The 1,845-nt window shown below is 37.3% G+C and overlaps 1 pseudogene; it reads left to right on the top strand.

Annotated features, from left to right (window-relative positions):
• LOC102865241 overlaps window positions 1-864 on the top strand; it is a 136,548-nt pseudogene extending 135,684 nt beyond the window's left edge.
• The last annotated feature ends 981 nt before the right edge of the window (window positions 865-1,845 follow it).

The following is a 1,845-nucleotide window of genomic DNA, read 5'->3' on the forward strand; positions in this document are numbered from 1 at the left end:
GGGGAAATGACAGCCTTTTTAACAAATGGTGTTGGCAAAATTGGAAAACTATCTGCAGAAGACTTAAGCAAAATCCACACCTCACTCCATATACAAAAACCAACTCAAGGTGGATCATGGACCTAGGAATAAAACTAAGGACTATAAACTTCATTAAAGAAAAGCTTGGGCCACATTAAAGCCAACGTGGGGACCGGCGCCCGCTTCCTGGGCGGTGGCGCAGCTCCTGAACAGCGGGTCCGGCTCTGCGTCTCCACCTCCTCCCATCCGTAATCAGTGACAAGGTCCGCTAAGTAAATCTCATCACAGAGGGATAAATAAAGAAGGAAGCGAGGAAGAAGGAAATCATTGATTACAAATGTCTTAGTAATGAGCAAATGTGGCAAGAAAAAATATATTAAGGCAAATCTAAGGTTTCTGTAACTGGATCAGGCACCGGAAGAGGCTCCCCAGCTGTAACTCTAGTGCGGTTACCTTCGGGCCAAACTGTACACATGTCCAAGGAGTAATTCAGACACCACAGCCATCGGTTATTCAGTCACCACAGATACAAACTGTGCAGGTAGCAACAATTGCAGAGACAGATGAGTCTGCAGAATCAGAAGGTGTAATTGATTCTCATAAGCATAGAGAAATACTTTCACGAAGACCCTCTTACAGAAAAATACTGAATGAACTTTCCTCTGATGTGCCTGGTGTTTCCAAGATCGAAGAAGAAAACCAGAAGAAGAAGGAACGCCACCTAATATTGCTACCATGGCAGTGCCGACTAGCATATATCAGACTAGCGCAGGGCAATACAGTATGTATGCTACACTCCAATACAATACAGTTCTAGCTTTCAGTCCTCTGTGGGTTACATGAAGCAGCTTAGGGTTTGGCATTAAATTGAAGTCCACTGGAAATAGTCCTAAATTTCTTATAGGATGAAAAGTGTGTTATGCATGTAAGAGATATGTATGGGCAGCTGTGATACATACCTTTTAAAAGTAAGCATTTTTATTAATTGAGAAAAATAATTTCAGATGAAAGTATAAAAGGAACAGATTTTCCTATTTATATGTTTATATTCCTCTTTGGTAAAAATTTAAAACTTACTGTCTTTGTTGTCGTAATAGAATATACAAATACCGTAAGATACCGATGTCTGTATTCCATTTTTGTTGATTCTTGTTACCAACAATTACATATTATGTTTGCTAATCTAAAGGAAGTACATTTGTGTTTAAAGTCACGTTTTATGTGTAATTTTGTTTCTATTACTCCACTGTATTAATTTGTACTCAATTTTTCTTAAAAGAGAATGGAAAAAATTATTTCTCTTCTGAAAGTATAGCAATTGAATTGATAATTTTATTTGCAATTTAAGCAATGAAAGCTGTAAATAAACATACGTTCACATTTAAAAAAAAAAAAAAGAAAAGCTTGGAAGAACTCTAGTAGTCCTAATCCACTACATAAACAGTCTTCCAAGTATCCTGAAAAATCTACAACCAGGAGAAGATAAAATGGATGAATGGGACCTTCTAAGAATCAAATCCCTATGCGCATCCAAAAAATTCTCCTACAGGGTAAAAGGGATGCCAGAGACTAGGAAATTTGGTAATGACATGTCAGATAAGGGACTTATATCTAGAATTTATAAAATAATTGAAAAATGGGCACATGATATGAACAGACACTTCACCAAAGAAGACATTCAGATGGCCAACAAGCACATGAAGAAATATTCAAAATCCCCAGCTATAAGAGAGATGCAAATCAAGACAACTATGAGATATCATTTCACCCCAGTAAGACTAGCAAAATTTAACAGAACAGCAAACAACAAATGCTGGTGAGGTT

Source organism: Elephantulus edwardii, unplaced genomic scaffold, assembly GCF_000299155.1.
Source record: "Elephantulus edwardii isolate Elephantulus edwardi_28Jun2011 unplaced genomic scaffold, EleEdw1.0 scaffold00043, whole genome shotgun sequence".
NCBI classification, from domain to species: domain Eukaryota; kingdom Metazoa; phylum Chordata; class Mammalia; order Macroscelidea; family Macroscelididae; genus Elephantulus; species Elephantulus edwardii.